The sequence below is a fragment of the Microtus pennsylvanicus genome, chromosome 15, assembly GCF_037038515.1.
Source record: "Microtus pennsylvanicus isolate mMicPen1 chromosome 15, mMicPen1.hap1, whole genome shotgun sequence".
Lineage (NCBI taxonomy): Eukaryota > Metazoa > Chordata > Mammalia > Rodentia > Cricetidae > Microtus > Microtus pennsylvanicus.
In genome coordinates this window covers 37212156-37230250 of record NC_134593.1, presented here as the reverse complement: position 1 = coordinate 37230250, position 18095 = coordinate 37212156, and positions in this window count along the sequence as shown.

Sequence of the window (18095 nt, the reverse complement as noted above, 5' to 3'; positions counted from 1 at the left end):
ATCTTACGGAAATCTTTTTTTAAATTGAGATTCCCTCCTCTCAGATGACTTTGGCTTGTGTCATGTTGACATAGAAGTATCCAGCACAGGTAGGACGGAGCAGGCCTTCAGCTAGAGCAGGAGCAATGCCAGGGAAGGAAAGCTATTCTTGGCTGGGAATGTGAAAGGCAAAGCTGCACCCTGACCGCGGTGATCCTGGGGCATGAGCACCAGTGCTGACAGGCCAGGGTCTAACTTGTGAGACTCAGGAACTGAGAGGTTGGAGCTCCGGCTAGTCAGCCACAGTGGTATTTTGGCAGTCTGCTCTCAACAGCGGTTCCCATCTGCCTCCAGCCAGCGTGGACTGGTCACAGAACTACAGGGCTGGATGGCTGCTGTGGGGACACGCTACCTTCCCACAAATGCCCTGCAGCCTGTTCTTCATGGGTCACTCGAGATAGTATTTGGGACCGATTTAGAAGCACATATGTTCCGGGGCAGTAAGAGGGAGCCTTTGGAATGGGACAAACTGCCCAAGTCTGGATGCTAACTGCGAGGCGGAAGCTGCAGTGCCGCTGTGTGCCTCAGGGTGGTACAGCAGCACAATCTATGGCTTACAACACAGTAAAGCCTTCTTATTCCGGTGAGCCTGATCCAAGTCTTTCTTAGTCTCCCGTATTTCTTGTTTCAAACAGGCTGGATCCTAATTTAGCCTGTATTTTCAGGTCTTTTCTTGCTGGCTTGTTTCCATCCCCAGTCAGAACTGGGGCGTTTTCTTAAGTTACTAAAAAGGAAACCCCTCTCTACCAAAATTCAGCCTCAATTTCAGGGCGGAGCTGCTCCTGTGGGCACCTGGTGTGGGCCAGGCTTGCCTAAGGCAGAGCGGAAGTCGGAAGCGCCTGGCGGACGGTCAGGTGAGCTCAGACACAGGGCACCTTGTACGCTGCACCCGAGCACCCGTCCTCTCTGAAGGGAGCACACTGGACTTCACGGCCTAAAGTTCCTTTTCTAGTAAGTTTTGGTTTTCTGACTTCACGTTTGAAGGCGCCAGAGCCGTAATCCAGGTGGCAGTCCTCATTCTTGACAGCTGCGCAATGACCGAGCGCAGAGAGATACGTCCGTGTGGGTGGACAGACCTATAATTATATCGCTTCACGACTTTTAAATGATGTTATGAGTTACTCTCTGACCCAGATAACACTGATCTTATTTTTTTTCTGACAAAGATTTTTTTTTTTTAATACACTTCATTTTGGCTCTTGTGTTATTTCTTTGAGTCAGCGCCATTATTTCCTGAAAGATGATAGACACACTCTCACTCCCAGTATGATAAAGGATTCAAAATAAACTTGTAGGGAAAGGATCCCCTTACTATAGGATCGATTCACACTGGAATCTAGAACATACTAATGTATTGTTTGACTGGTCAGAAGCATGCAGGAGGGGAAAATTGTCTGCTGGGATATAGTTAAAACTTCCTGGAAGTGGCTGTTGGTGACAGCCAAGCTGAAGAGACTACCTATCCATGTAGCTCCAAGGGTTCCCCAACTTCAAGTTCTTGATTTTATCTCTTATGGGTTTTTATTATCATTTTACTGCATTTTTATTATTTGTGTGTGTGTGTGTGTGTGTGTGTGTGTGTGTGTGTGTGTGTACCTGCATACCACGACATGCACATGGAAGTCAGAGGACAGATTCCAGTAACTGTTCTCTTCTTCTCCCATGTGGGACCTGGGGATTGGGTTCAGGTCATCAGGTTTGGTGACAAACATCTTCACCCACACTGAGCCCGCTCCCCAGTCATCTCTCTTTAGTCTTCAAATAAATCAAGACAGAACATTACTTTTAGTTGGCAAAAATAATGCCTGCCCCTAATACGTCCAGATATAGAACCCTGGAATCCTTGAATCTGTTACCTTACATGGTAAAGAGAGATTTATTTCTTCACTTAGTACTCATTTATTTATCCCTTTTCCCAAGACAGGGTTTCTCTGTGTAGCCCTGGCTAACCTGGAACTTGCTTTGTAGATCAGGCTGGCCTCGAACTCACAGCCGCTGCATCGCTGAGGATTAAAAGTGTCGGGGTGCACTATCACAGCCCACTTTCCTTTATTTATTTCTCTTGAGACAGAGTTCTGTCCGCCCAGGTTGGCCTCCAGCTGACTCTGTAGATGACAATGGTTTTGAGCTCCCGATTGTTCTGCCTCCGGATGACATGACCCTGAGATGGGGAGATTAGCCGTAACTATCCAAGAGAGTTCCATGAGTCTCCATTGGGAGACGGTTCTGGCTTTCGGAGAGTGCGGCTGCAGAGCGAGGGGCTGAGAGGGATGTGCTATCCTTGCTGAGAGGGATGTGCTATCCTTGCTGAGAGGGATGTGCTATCCTTGCTGTGAAGGCCGAGAAAGGCCCCGAGCCAACAAGTGCAGGCTGTCGTTGTTAACCGGAGCAAGGGTGAAAATGGATTCTGGGAGCCTGTGGAGACAGAGGGCGCCCCGAGAACACCCGTGTTAGATGTCTGACCTCCGAAACTTTGAAATGGCGGGAGCTACATATTAAGGCTCCATGTTTGTGCAATGTATTAGAACAGCTGATCCAGGGAGGTAGCCACTAGCCATGTGCAGGTGACTGCCTGAATTGTGACTAATTCAAACTGTACTGTGTCACATGCAGATCAATTTCAAAGCTTTAGTGGGAAAAAGTAAAAACAACAAAAAAAGTCTCTAATATTTTATTCCTATTGATTATATGTCAAAACGGCACTATCTTGAATGGGTTTTTTTTAGATGAAATGAAACACATTATTTTTTTCATTAAAAGTGCATTTAAAGATGCAACTGATAAAAACTGAAAGCGCAGCTATGGCTTGCATTCCTGGCCCGCAGGATGCTTCTCCTGGGCAGAGCAGCCGGATCCCTGAGAGGTAAGAGGCAGTCGTCCTAATGACTGGCTGTTCTCTTAGTGCTGAGTAGTGATAGTGTTCAGATCCAGGCTGGGTTCTTAGAGAAAGCCAGGCTTCCTGTGTCCTCTGGGACTGGATCACAGGTGGAATGCTATATGGGTCTCTATGTACTCAGCACCCCAAAGAATGTCTAGTACATGTGCAGAAATGCAAAGAGCATGCAGCATCAGTGTTAGCAAACTCTCGAAGTCCTGATGTGACAAAAGCTGGCAAGTTCATTCAGACATAGTCGCCCCGGAGGAGCTAGGAGCCGTGGTCTAAGGGGATGCAGCAAATTGGGTTTTTCCCGTTGTGACCAGCGTTTGTTGTTCTGTCTTTCCCTTCCAGGCTGGGGTCATTTACCATTTTAAGCAGAAATGTCAAGCAGAGAAACCAGAAGGCTGCCTTGTAGCCCAAATACCAAGCCATAGCCACGCACAGCCTCCGACTTATGTCTGTGACCGCTTCCCGGCAGGTGTAGAGAAAAATGCCCCAAGCTCAGAATCAAGGGACCAACTTTGCCTTTGAAATTTTGATTCTCCTCTGATCTGCTTCATGATCAGTTTAGCATCCCTTAATCCTATTATCACAGCTGCTAATGTTTACGTTCATTGGGGTTATGGCAGTTAATTCATGGATCTGCTTAGAAAGATTTTAAAATATTAGAAATAATTTGCTCCAGTAATGAGTTGTCCTTGAACAGAGTTTGAGAAGATTGCCAGTTGATTTACTACAGCCCTGACACTGATGTGTGGTATCTGTGGGGGATTCCATATGCATCCTAGGTCCAAAATATACCGTTTGAAATGTGTCCGCCATAGTAATAGACAGCTAAATGTTGCTCCCCCGTTCCTGTATGAGGTCACTGCTTAACTCAAATGAACTTTGTGCCATTAAAAACGGGGAAGTACAGTTTATTTCATTGCCATTTGAGTCTGCTTTGAGGTATTGTGGACGGAAATATCCTGGTTACTGGGTTGGGATGATTCACGGAGTGGAACAGCCTGGAACCCAGCTTTATCTTGTCTTCATCTTTATTTTGTTTTCGGTATGGAAACTAATCATTTGAGGTTGGCAATATGGATTTTGGCCGAATTTCTTCAATATTTTTTTTCTGTGTTTCTTCACCTCAGAACAAAAATCTCCAAACACAGGCTGCTCTCCAATCACAAAACCTGCTCACGACCCCTCTAAAAGGTTGCTAACCTAGACATTACAGTAAATGCTCCCTGGTGTTGGTTAAGCTGTACAGTCATTGCTTTTGGTCAAAAGCAGAGTGTTACAGTGTAAACCCAGAAGCAAGAAAGAGACTTGGGAATGAAAGCATTGCCAATGGAGACAGTATACAAACACACACCACACATCACCCCCCCCCCACACACACATCACACACACACATACCACACACACCACAAACACACACACACATACCACCCCCCCACCCCCCACCCCCACCCCACACCCACACACTACACCCCCACCCCCACATGATCACACACACACTCACACATGCACACAGATACCACACACACACACACACCACACACGCATGCACACACACCACACACACACACACCATACCACATCCACACCGCACCCACACCACAGGTTGGATTGTAACCTTTTTAAAGACCTCACCTCTTACAACCCACAGTGGTTAGCTCAAAGAAAATAACTAGATAAAATAAAAGACAGAGCATTTCCATGTGCCTCCAGGCAGCTGTCTGCATGTGAGGGATGTGTGGCGCTCTGTCACCTCTGTATGGCTATGGGACACATTTAGGGAGGAAAGATTTATTTGTTTGTGACTTCAGGAGATTTTAGTCCATTGGCTGAGAGAGCGCCTTTCCCAGCTCAACTTTCTCACTGACACGCAACTTCGTTCTTAATCTAGACACAGAAACACAAACATTGTATACAATTACAGGGCATCATGTGGTGTTTCGATACACGTGCGCATTGTAGAGTATTTCAGTCAGGTTATCTCTTTCTGCTTCCTCAAACATCTATCATTTTTATGGTTAGAACACTCAAAGTCCTTTCTTCTAGCTTTCTGAGACACGGCGCACACGTGTTGTCTGGAGTCACTGTATCATGTCATAGCACACCACAGCTCCTCGCTCCCACTTACTCGGTCACGCTTACCTCAGACCCTGCCAGTCACCGTTTGACTTTTGACTCTGAGAACTTACTTTAGATTGCACACATGAGTGAGATCACGTGGCGCTTGTCTTTCTGTCTCCGGCATATTTCTTTTAGAACGGGGGCCCATAGTTCCATGCCTGTTGTGAGAAATGACAGGATTTCCTTCCTTCTTGGTCTAGGCTGTTGTTTGCTGTATAAACTTCACTTTCTTCATTCATCATTTGAAGGTCACTTGGGCTGTTGCCATTTCTCGGCCCTTGGTGGTGCCGCGTAGACTCAGGCGCGTAGATGTCTCTTCAGCATACAGATTTCATGCGCTTTGGGTATACATGCAAGAGAAGGATTCCTGAATCATATGCTAGCTCTTGTTTTAATTTTTCTGAGGAATTTCCATGCTGTTTACAGCAATGCCACAGTGAACTCAGTTCCCACCAGCAGCGAGGCAGGGTTTCCTTTTCCGTCCAGCTTCAGCCGTGAGGTTTGTGATACTCAACACGTTTCATCACCGTTTTGTGTTTTTTTTTTTCTTTTTGAAAAATGTCTACTTAAGACTTACCCACTTAAAAACCAGCTCAATTATTTTTGTAATAGAGCTTTTCAAGTTCCTTATGGATCCTTGATATATCAGCTGAAGTTTGTAAAAAGAAAAACACATTTGCTCGTTGTGTAGGCTGTCTCTCCGTCCTGCTGCTGGCTCCCCTCTGTGAGCAGCTTTTTGGTTTGGCAGATTCGTGTTCTGCGGCATCTACTTTCTACGCTTTAAGGGGTCTTGTCTAGGACCCCTCTCGTGGTCCAGTGTTGGAACATTTTTCATGTTTTCTTCTGACAGTTTTGTGACTTTAGGTCTTACACGTACATCTTCAATCTGCTTCGAGTTGATTTTTGTACCTAGTGTGTGTGGTGACATTCTTTTGTGTGTCTCTCTGATAGCGCCCTTTATTGGGAAGCTTTGCTTTTCTGGACAGTGTGTTCTCAGCACCAGGGTTAAAGGTCTGTGGGCTGACCATGACTTCTGTCACTTCCAGGTTCCCTCTCCTGCTGTTTCTCTGTCACCCCCTTCTTAGGGTTCTGGGAGCATTTCTGGATCATTCTGCTGCCACTAGAGACTCTAGGAACAAACATTTAAGCAGGCTTCATCACAAGCTAAAGTTCAAGGTTTGTCATGTTCAATCAGTTCAGCCTGGAATTTTCCAAATGTGCTGCGCATTGTCAGAGACAGGAATTAAATACATTTCTTGAAATGCCGTCAAAGAATTTGTATGTATCTTGAAATTCCCAGTTTGCTTAGTATTCTAGTTCCTTTTCTGTTGCCATGACAAAACACAGACCAAAAGCGACTTTGGGTGGAAAGAGTTTATTTGACCTATTACTGTTTTTATTTTGTTTTTGTTTTTTTTTTTCAAGACAGGGTTTTTCTGGGTAGCCTTGGCTGTCTTTGGATTTTCTTTATAGACCAGGCTAGACTCGAACTTAGAGACTCACCTGCTCTGCATCCTGAGTGCTGGGCTAAAGGTGTGTGGCACCTTTATTTGACTTATATTTCCAAGTTACAATTCATCCTCGAGGGAACTCAAGGAAGAAAGCTGGAGGCAGGAGCCATGGGAGGACACTACTCACTCACTCTCTGGCCCGACTTCTGGCTTTATCCACCCCATGACTACGGTACAGGGCTAGTGTCACCCATAGTGACCTGGGCCATTCAATACCAATTGATAATCAAGACAATCCCAGACAGACAGGCTACAGACCAACCTGATGGAGGCAGTTTCCTCTCAGGTGACGCTGGACTGTGTGAAGTTGACAGTTAAAACTCTCCGAGACACTTGGTCATATCTACTAAGAGGCAGCTGCTCAAATCTAATCAGGTCCTTATGAAGTTCAATAGGACTGTTTTACAACATGATGACTTAGCTATACATTGACCAGGAAAAAACGTTAGGTAAAGCACACGCTAGTTAGCTGACTTAGTCATTCCATATGTATACATATTTTAAAGCATCATGTTTTATACCATAGATATATGATTTTTATCAATTAAAAAATGAAATTATTATTGTGTGTGTGCATGTTCCACATGTGTATGTTCACCATGGAGCACATGAGGAGATCAGAGGACAACCCTGTGGGGTGGGTCCTCCCCTCCTACCTTTCTGTGGATTCTGGAGGTTAAACTCAGGTTTAATCTGGTATAGCAAGAACTTTACCAGATGAATGACCTTTAAGACCCAAAATATCTTTTTTAAAATATCTTTTTTTTTATTTTCGAGACAGGGTTTCTCTGTAGCTTTTGGTTCCTGTCCTGGAACTAGCTCTTGTAGTCCAGGCTGGCCTTAAACTCACAGAGATCCGCCTGCCTCTGCCTCCCGAGTGCTGGGATTAAAGGCGTGCGCCACCACCGCCCAGCTAAATATCTTTATTTTTAAAGAACAGAGAAAATAAGGACTCAAAATAATCACCAGTGAAGGGGCTTCTAGGCATCTTGGGGTTTGGGGTCACAGACGCACCACTGAAGCGGAAGCAGGTTGACCTATTACTGTTTTTGTGGTGCTCCAGAAGCATGGATCCTCTTAGTTGGTTTCTTTGCACTAATCCAGCCTCTTTCAAAGCAGACACTGAATCCTAACAGCGGCTCCCCAGGACCTTCTAGAGACTTCTCTCAGATCTACAAAGTAAAGACTTAGGTCTACGTTATGGGATATTTGTTAAATTATATAAAGATGTGTTACATTTGTTTATGCTGCATTTGTTTAATAATGTGTGGCCGTTTCACCTTGCCTGCCTAAGGCACCTGATTGGTCTATAAATAGCTGAATGACCAATAGCTAGGCAGATGAGGGATAGGCAGGGCCGGCTGGTGGGCAGAGAGAATAAGTAGGATGAGGAATCTAGGATTGGGAAGGGGGGGGGGAAGAAGGGAGAAAGAGAGGGAGACATTCAGGGCCAGCCAGCTAGGCACAGAGTAGGACATACAGAACGAAGAAAGGTAAACAGCCCCGAGACAAAACAGTTGAAACAGGTCAATTTAAGTTACAAGAGCATAAGATAAAGCTGGACAATCAAAACTAATATTAAGTCTCTGTGTCATGATTTGGGAGCTAGTTGGTGGCCCAAAAGCAAGCCTGGTACAGGTGTAAGAAGGTGATTAGCTGTGGATTGGGACTAGAGAGCACTCAGCACGGACTAGATAAGGGGGAAGGCCAGGTTGTAGGAGTACCTAGGTCATAAGATGGGACTCCATGTTTGCATAGGAGGTTGAGTGTGTGTGTTCATGGAGACTTATACATAGATGAATACTTCTGTCTACCCTGGAAATGGCCCAATTAGATCGCCAGATTGTGATGGACGGTGAATGGCAAAGGTACATTCGGAACCCATTTCTGAACTCTTTATTGATCACCTTATGTGGTGTTGAAAATGCCCGTCACACCCTGCAGCATGAAGGGTGTTGCTTATCAGCTCATCGTGGCTCCTCCTGGATCCCAGGTTTGCCTTGGCTTCTCTGCCATAGCCCAGTAGCTGTTGGCCTTTCAGAATGCATCGGGCAGTGCTGCTACCAGTGGCACAACCACTCAGACGGCGTCTTAGCTCTTCAGACGTTCTTAAAGCCCTGGGCATCTGCTCTTGTGGCTGAGTCTCAGCCGTTGGTCCTTGCAATGGAGATTCCCAGTCACCAGTTCGATTTATCTTTCCCTTCTCGCCCGGAACTTTCTACATGCCAACAGCACCTGGCCTCCGGGTGTGCTTCCTGCCACGCTCTGTGCTGCTCCGGAAGCATGGATCCTCTTAGCATGTGGCGGGAATTATTGTTTTTTTCCCCAGGGGACCGGGTGCCGAAGTGACTCGCTGGGCTTTTCCACCACTGCTGACGGGCTTAAATTTATGGCAGAGGTTCATATGAAATGTGATTTTTGTCTTTTCTCCTTTTCCCCCCCATTTCAGGCAAGAGTACAGATGGGCTGTACTTTTAATTTTCTTGCTGCAACCTGGGAAGAATTTGTCATTTTGTTCCTAAAAGGGGGGGGGGGAGGGGGGAGAAGAGACGCATTTGACATAATCTAATACAAATCTGCGCCGAGCAATTCCCGGGACTCCCGGAGAGCTGTTCCGGCAGCTCGTGAGATTATCTGTCTGTGTGGGACCGGGACCATCACGAGAAGGCTGTGGTTTCCACGCAAGTGATTTCTCCCTCCATATTCATAAAGCTTCTAAAGACGGAGAACGAGAATTGGGCTGGAAGCCTTGCTGGGTCAATAAAACAAAGCAGCCAAACCTTAAGGGAGCAGCGTTGAAGTGGCTGGAGAATTGAAGGAGGGCAGGTCCTTGCGCACCTTTGTGTCTGAACAAAGCACTGGGCAGAACCAGCAGTCCAGCCGCCGGGATTAGTGCAGGCCCCAGAGCTACAGAACTCCTGTCTCTCCAGGGTGTCCTCTGAGGCCTCACTGCTTGACCTGCCTTTTCCCTTGCTGATCCCTTTTCAGGCCTCCACTGAGGAGGTACTTTCCTGTCCCTTTCCCAAGAACTTTGGCTCCTGGCCAATCAGCTCTGACCCTGCCATTACCTTTACTCCCTTCCTATGGGAGACTCAGTGTGATTGAACCCTAACTCATCACCCAGTTTTTCTTCCCCAATTCACAGAGGCCTTCATGGCAGGCAGGTTCCACTCAAGTCTGGCTCCCACTTTCACACGTGACCAGGCTGTAGGGGCTTTCCTTGCAGTGGCACCCAAGGGTCGACTAGCCATTAGCAGATAGGACCCTCTTCCTTGAAGGTTAGTTGGAAACACCCAGGGCCGCAGGATGGGGCAGGGACTCCTTCCAGGCCCCTTAAGGATTCCATTTGGATGAGACAAGATTACCCTTGCCTGAGTTTAGAATCCCTTTTCCTCCTGACCCTTCTCGTACCTTTCCTTTCTCCCTCTGTCCTTCTGGGTTCCATCCCATCCAACAAGAACAATTCTGGTCCAAATAAATAGGGACAAGCTCCGTTGACTCCAGAGCCTTAACATGCTTCAAATACACGACCCCCAAGATCAGTCCTGATACTGGGACCCCACCCCGGGCCTCACAAAATATTTCAGAACTCAACCCCACTCTTGCTAATTACAGAATTTAGATGCAGATGCTGGAGGCGTCTTCCCACTATAAATACAAACAGCAGGTATATAAAGGATGAGGCTGTGGACAAACGCACCCTTTGCTATTAGCAGTTTTCTAGGGAGCCTGAGGATGCCTGGTCCATCCAGCATCACATAGATCTCACCATGACAGAAATACATACTTCCATCACCTCTTATTTTCATAAAAAAAACATATCCTTTGGTAGCTAATAGCTTCATGTGCGAGGATTGTGTGCTTCTGTCTCATATCCTGGCATGAGCAATGATCACCAACAGTCCAGGCCTGGCCAGGCTGCTCACACCAACAGTCCAAGCCCAGCTAGGCTGTTCAAACCAACCACACAAGTTCAGTGCCCAGGCTGCTCACACCAACAGCCCAAGCCCAACCAGGCTGTTCACACCAACTCCGCAAGTCCAGTGCCCAGGCTGCCCACACCAACAGCCCAAGCCCAGCGGCCAGGCTGCCCACACCAACAGCCCAAGCCCAGCCAGGCTGCCCACACCAACAGCCCAAGCCCAGCCAGGCTGCTCACACCAACAGACAAGCCCAGTCAGGCTGCTCACACCAATATCCCAAGCCCAGCCAGGCTGCTCACACCAACAACACAAGCTTGGCCCAACTGCCCAGATGCCCCATTTCCAACTACCCCAGGCTCTCTAGATCAGGCTATGTTGCAGTGCTCCATTCTCTCTGACAGTTTCATAGACAGCAATTGAGATACAGTGCCACACAGGGCAAGGGTGGCACTTCAATAATAAAAAATACTATTCTTCTTCTTTTAAGTCCCACACTACAAGGGAGATACTTTTTTTTTTAAAATGAAAATCACTTTATTCTAAAGGACTTGCAAATAAAACACACCATACATAGCAAGCTTAACGTAGCCATCAAAACAAGCACATGCCCAGCCCCAAGTCTATCCAGCTTAGAGAACTTCAGTACCATTAGAAGAGCCATTCTGAAACCCTGGAATGTGTTTTGGATTTTCCACTTTCACTATTAATTATATTTTATATATGTATCCAGCACACACAAACACACACACTCATACACCCATACATAACTCTCATGCATTCACATACACTCTCTCACACACAGCCATACACAGTCACACACACAGCCAACGACAGAGTCAAAGCTAGAAAAACAACTAGCTGTACCCTCCTCCGTGACTCATGTGTCTATGTCTGCATCCTGTCCTTCCTCATCAGCTCACCTTTACCCTTTTCATGACTTCCGTACTATATGTCCTAATGTGCCTACATGTACATCTGCCCATGTAAATACATCTATACATTATAGGCTATGCCTTGGTTACTTTTCTATTACTGTGGAGAGATCTCATGACCAAGACAACTTACTTATACGAGAAGCATTTGATTCCAGGGGCTTGCTTACGGTTTCAGAGGGTGAGTCTACAACCATCATCATGACGGCAGGGAGCATGGCAGCAGGCAGGCACAGCCCTGGAGCAGTAGCTGGGTGCTGTTTGATCCACAACCATGAGGCAGAGAGTGAGACATGGGCTTTTGAAACATCAAAGCCCATCCCTAGCGCGTCAATACCTCCTCTCACAAAACCGCAGCTCCCGATGCTTCCCCTAAACACTTCTGCCAACTAGGAAACATTCAGACATGTGAACCTACGGGGGCATTTCTCATTCAAACCGCCCCAGGCTGTGATCCACAAGTGAGGACGGATATCAGGTCTTTATTTCCTGAGGCTGAGTGACTCCACTTGATATGATATATTCTCAGTCCATCCATTCTTACAAAATTTCGTGGTTTCATTTTTCTTTAGGGCTAAGTTGTATAGTCTATTCTATACACGGACTGAGTTTCCAGTATCCATTCCTCTGTTGACGGACAGCTAGGCTGCTGCCATCTGTTGCTATAGTGAGCAGAGCAGCTCTCAGACAGATAGTAAATAAACAAACAGATGCTAGAGATGTGCTCATAATCTACATCTCTTTCCCATTCTTTGGGTTTCCAGTGAGAGGATTACTGATGATAGCTCTGGAGAAGAGGGAGAGATGAGCCTTGATGTGGATGAGTAGGGACGCAGCTCTGGGAGGCAGACTCTGGTTGGGCTTTAAAAGGTCTCTGTGATTCTGGCTATAGGGACAGGCAACTATAGAGAGAGCATGTTGGACAGAACAGTGTCGGGAGTGAGGCATGGTGGCGTTTGTCCTCAGAGATCTCAAGTGCACCCCTGAGGCTGGAAATACGAAACGGAGAGGGCATGGGGTGGGTGCGGGAGGAGCTTTTTGTAGTAGAGAAATAATTTTTCTAGGTATTCCTGTGTTAACCACACATGCGTACATTGCAGGCGTGGAGAGATGGCTCAGGGATCAAGAGCACTTGCTGCCCTTTGCTGCTCTTCTAGAGGACGTGAGTTCAGATCCCGGAACCGGAACTAGCCTGGCAGCTTGCTCTCAACTGCCTGAAACTCTGGCTCCGGAGGATCGGGAGCCCTCTTCTGGTCTCTGCGTACATCTGAACACATGGCAAGATACAGATAAAAACATTTTTTTTTCTGGAAAGAGTACATCGCAAACGTCAAAATACCAGCATCAGTCCTTACCCAGTGTCGCCAATTCTCACCGCTGTTCTATGCTTCCAGTTTTGAGCAGAAGATATGGGGGAGAAATGCGTCCTAGCATCCTATTATCTGTGGGGATCTTCCCCTTCCTAAGAGAATAACTTCTTTTCTCCATGAAGCCCGGTTGGACTTGCCAATAGATTTATGTCTTTATTTTTGTTTGAGGACTTAAGAATGCAACCACAGGCCTATCTTCCCGTCAACATCTCAACTGTTTCTACCCAGAATGCTCTTAGCCAAATGACCTAAACTACTGTTTCTTTATCAACAGATTGAACACGACAGTTGTCAGCCTTGCAGGATGACTGTGAGCGTGGAAGGAGATTGGACGTTTACAAACGCCTTGGCAGGGCGCAGATTAAACAGTGTGCGCGTTAGTTTTACGTCAACTTCACACAAGCTAGAATCCCTGGAGAGGAGGGAGACTCAGCTGAGAAAATGCTCTCTGTAGATATCTGATATTGCTATTGTTTTCTAGAAACAGAAGAAACTAAATGCATTCACAGGGAGGGGTTTGAAAAGCGATGTGCGCATGCACGGTAAAGCAGCAACGGCAACCACAACTCTGTTAGCATAGCAGGGTGAGTAACAGGGAGTGAACGTCCTACCCAGTGCCTGCCAACCTGAGGTTGTCACTGGGCTGGCTCCTGTCTATCGTTCCAGAAACAACTGATGTTTTTAAAGCATGTGCATGAATGTGCCTTCCTGTCTCTGATTTTGCAATGTGTACAGGGGCAGGAGTGTACAGTTATCTGAGCATATAGATTCCTATTATAACACATCTTAGTGGTCATTCCATATTTACAATATGGGCTTATATCAACCTTTTTTAAAAAATCATGATATTTCCCTGCATAGGTAGGTTAAACCCATCCCTTAGTCATGCATGCTCTGTCTTTGGAGCATAGGAACAGTGCTGAAATACTTTTTTTCTTTTCTTTTTGAGACAATGTCTCAGTACTTGACTGGCCTGGAACTCATTATGTAGACCAGGCAGACCTAGAATTCATAGACATCTACTTGCCTCTGCCTCCTGAGTGCTGGGATTAAATACTTATGCCACCGCACCTGGCCTTGCAAAAATTATTTCAATCCATGTGCACTTTGGCAGATATCATAAAATTCTAAATTATGAAGTAATACATCCATGACTTTACATAAAGCCTTCAGGGTGGGTTTCATTTTCCTCTAACACTTTGGGAGGTGACTGCCTGAAAGACCTGATGTGAAGTGTGGTATTCAGCCTTCAGATGGTATAGAAAAACTAGAAGTCACCCAAACAGGAGGGGCAAGGAGAATATTGTGAGTAAAGAAAATTGCTTTGACGGGAGGGGCAAATCACATTTAAAATGTTTATTTGAAAGAAAGCTATTTGTTACATTAAGTGTGGAAAGCAGAAAAACACGCATCTTATCTATTTTTACTGCAGCTATTGCTCTTGGCCCATGCTTTAAAAACTAACCATGAATTTGAAAAAATGGCAAGCAGGACGTCTGTATATGATGTGACTGTTTATTAATTTTTCCATATTTCTAGTTTTATGGAATGAACATATTAGGAAAGACACTTTCTGAAGTATGAAAAGGAAGAAGGACCAATAGAGAAAACTAGATGGACAGTTTTGAGAAAAGGAAAGATGAACCAGAGAGATGATAGCTCAGTGGTTAAGCAAGAGTGTTGTGTTTCCAAAGGACCCAAATTCAGTTCCCAGTGCCCATGTTAGGCAGCTTGCAAAAAATTTCTGAAACTCCAGCTCCAGGAACCCCAAAGCCCTCTTCTGGCTCCTGAGAATATTTTCCTTCACCCCAAGTCGTATACTCACACAGATACACAGTATGCATATGAAAGATAAATCTTAAAAAGAAAAGGGGAAGAGAAAGAAGGGGGCAGATAAGAACACACAGTAATTGGGTCCATAGCTAAACCCCCAAGAACTGTGGTCAACCCTCCCCATGAATGTCTGTGTCCTATGGACATCTCAATAGATAATAACAGCCAAAGACCTTGATCACTGAAAGAATAACAAAGACAGTAGATTAGCTCCAGAGAGCCAAAGAGGAAGTGCATATTACATCTTAAAATCATCTTTATCAAGGTTATTTTTTGAAGTGTTGTCATGTCAAATCAGCTGTTATCTGGGAAAATGTCCTCGTACAGACAAGGTCATTGCTTAACAATGTTGGACACATTAGGCCTCTACTGTATTTTGTTTCTTAAAAATATGCTGTTGCTCTTAAAAAATGCTATCTTAAACACATCTGTTTGCTTATTACTTACTCAAGCATCTTTGATTATACTGTTCTGTCCTTGCTCAAATTGTTTAGGAAAATGTCACCATAAAATACTGATAGTAGGCATGGCAAGACTTTGAAGGATGACCCACAAGTTTAACTTCAGTCCAAAGAATTCAAGGGGCTTTCCAAATTAATTTATTTGGATTCCTTTTGGAATTTGTAATTCTGAAAGGGCCTCATAGGAGCTTATGGGTTTTTTTTCCACTCTAGAGTTTACAAAACAAATAACTTTTGTTTTACTTTCAGGAAACAGATTTCTTAAGTATAATCGGTTTTTTTCTTTTTCAGGTGTCCCCAATTAATGTGTGGTATGGGACATCCCTTTTGGGGCTAATTTGAAAAGTAAAGTTCCAAGGCCATTACCTAGTAACAGTCTATTCCTCTTCTTTAAAGGATGGACTCACTTTGAACCAGACCTTTTTGCCTTCTGTTGTCCTATGAATGGGTATGAATTATTGAAGCTGATACATCACTTACATCACTTAATATATTGCTTACATTGTGAATTTATTATATTCAATATTCTTGAAAAGCGAGACTTGAATTTTAATTTTTTTGTTCATGTTTTGAGAAAGGGTCTCAAGTTGACCAGAGTGGCCTTGCTGCATAGCCAAGGATGGCTTTGCAGTCCCGATCCTGGTCTTGCTCAGCCTTCTTCCTAGGTGCCGAGGTTACACACGTGTACCTCTATGCCTGGCTCAGTGTGTTCTTATGTGGAGACTTTGTCACAGTGGTTCCCCTTATTATCCCCAGCGTTAATGGAGGCTTTCCCTCACCCTGCCATTACCCCTCATTTCTCTAAAACGACAAGTACAAATGACTCAAATGACCCCAGGAAGGAAACCCCTGTACCTTTCATAGAGACACGAGGGCACGATTTTGGCTTTCTTCTTTCTAGTGAGCATCCCCCATTACCTCCAGGCTCTGATCCTTGTTGATGCTCTTCATGACAGTTAGCAACCATCCAGTCTTGGATTCAAAGCTTGTGTTTTTGCTAACACAGAACACTTTCTCCTACAGTTCAGGGTCTGTTGTTGGACTAATCTATCAATAACCATTGTGGATAACGTACTATGCACAGGGTGTATGAATGTGGAGATTTTGGCCTTCCTTCCCATTACGTCTTCTATTATTACTTAGTTCTAATAAACAATTCCTCTTTGACATACACGTTTCTTTTGGACCCCATGACATCTTTTTCTGTAGCTATTCCCTTTCACTCTCTTTTTGCAGATTTTTATCTCCCCAGTCATTAAGTGTGGGTGTTCCTAAAGGCTGTACCCCTCTTTATCCCTTCTCCCTCTTGATACATCACCACCTACACACTTCAGTGACAACGTTCTGATGATCCCCAAATGCACATCCCTGAGCTCCAGACCATGGCACCTGCTAGACCTCCTTATTTAAATATCCCTTGGGTACTGGTTGTAAAAAAAAAAAAACCAAACAAAAACCTCATGCAGTCCACCCTTTTCTCAGTGTTCCATCCTGGTTTCTGTAAGATTCTCCGAATGTCCCATCGTTTATTCAAACCAGAGTACCAGGAGCCATCCTCGGGATAGTCTTCTCCCAGATGCAATTCATTTGCAGCTCTTGCCAGCATTGCTGCTACTCATTTCTACATCTGCCTCTTCCAACTTCCACTTTACTACGAAAGTCCAAGCCACAGCCTCTGCTCACTAAGATGGCTGCTTTCACACCCTAGGTAATTTTTCCTCCATCATATTGTCCTCCCCCTCATTCCCTTTTCAAATTATTGTCAGGACAATCTTTTTTTTTCTTTCTTTCAAGATAGGGTTTCATTGTGTGACAGTCCTGGCTGGCCTGGAACTCACTCTGTAGACCAGACTGGCCTGGAACTATCAGAGATCTGCACTGTTTCCGCCTCGCAAGAGTAGGAATGAAAGGTTTGCACCACCACTGCCTGACAACGGGGCAATCTTTAAAAAATGTGAATATGTGCTTTTGATCTTAGCCATTCTGACAGGTGTAAGATGGTATCTCAGAGTTGTTTTGATTTGCATTTCCCTGATAGCTAAGGATGTTGAACATTTCCTTAAGTGTCTTTTGGCCATTTGAGATTCTTCTGTTGAGAATTCTCTGTTTAGTTCAGTACTCCATTTTAAAGCAGGTTATTAAGAATTTTGATGTCTAATTTCTTGAGTTCTTTTATATATTTTGGAGATCAGTCTTTTGTCTGATGTTGGTAAGGATCTTTTCCCATTCAGTAGGCTGCCTTTTTGTCTTATTGACTGTGTCCTTTGTTTTATAGAGCTTTTCAGTTTCAGAAGGTCCCATTTCTTTATTGTTGCTCTCAGTGTCTGTGCTACTGGGGTTATATTTAGGAAGTGGTCTCCTGTGCCCACACATTGAAGACTACTTCCCACTTTCTTTTCTATCAGATTCATTGTGGTCTTTAATGCATTTGGATTTGAGTTTTGAGCATGGGGATAGATATAGATCTATTTTCATTCTTCTACATGTTGACATCCAGTAATGCCAACACCATTTGTTGAAGATACTTTCTTTATTCCATTGTATAATTTTAGCTTCCTTGTCTAAAACCAGGTGTTTATAGGTGTGTGGATTAATATCCAAGTCTTTGATTCAATTCCATTGGTCAACCTGTCTGTTTTTATGCCAGTACCAAGCTGTTTTCATTACTGTAGCTTTGTAATAGAGCTTGATGTCAGGGATGGTGACCCCTCCAGAAGTTCCTTTATTGTACAGGATTGTTTTGGCTATCCTGGGATTTTTGTTTCTCCATATGGAGTTGATTATTGTTCTTTCAAGGTCCATGAAGAATTGTGTTGTGTTGGGATTTTGATGGGGATTGCATTGAATCTATAGATTGCTTTTGGTAGGATTGCCATTTTTACTATGTTGATCCTACCTATCCAAGAGCATGGGAGATCTTTCCATTTTCTGGTGTCTTCTTCAACTTCTTTCTTCAAAGACTTAAAGTTCTTGTTGAATAAGTCTTTCACTAATGATAGCTTATTGTGGAGAGGATGTAGA